This window comes from Aulonocara sp. 'chitande type north' Nkhata Bay, linkage group LG12 (assembly GCF_057382095.1).
Source record: "Aulonocara sp. 'chitande type north' Nkhata Bay isolate Kocher_YH1m ecotype deep benthic linkage group LG12, A_spYH_male_GT1.1, whole genome shotgun sequence".
Classification (NCBI taxonomy): Eukaryota; Metazoa; Chordata; class Actinopteri; order Cichliformes; family Cichlidae; genus Aulonocara; species Aulonocara sp. 'chitande type north' Nkhata Bay.
Genome location: NC_141355.1, coordinates 6,201,134 through 6,201,451, shown reverse-complemented (window position 1 = coordinate 6,201,451; position 318 = coordinate 6,201,134).

Here is a 318-nt window from a genome sequence, read left to right as displayed (position 1 = left end):
AAAATACAAACAACATGGTGGCAGCACAAAAGGCATTTCATCATCTTCTCAAAGTAAATCAGGATGACAAAAAAAGATGAGGGAACTACGCAATAAAGACAACATTTTGCTGACTTTACACTGGTAAGAAGCTGTTGAAAGAAGCTTGGCTTCTGGTTGTTCAGGAGTGAAGTCTTATCTCTGACAACTTTTGCCTTTGTCCCTTTTTTTTACTCCAGTGGTTTTTTTGGAAACGGACAGTCTTCCCCATGGTCCCATTCCCATTTTAATGAAGACAGAAGTATTTGGAGAAACGTGCTGGTATGGGTGCATATGGGA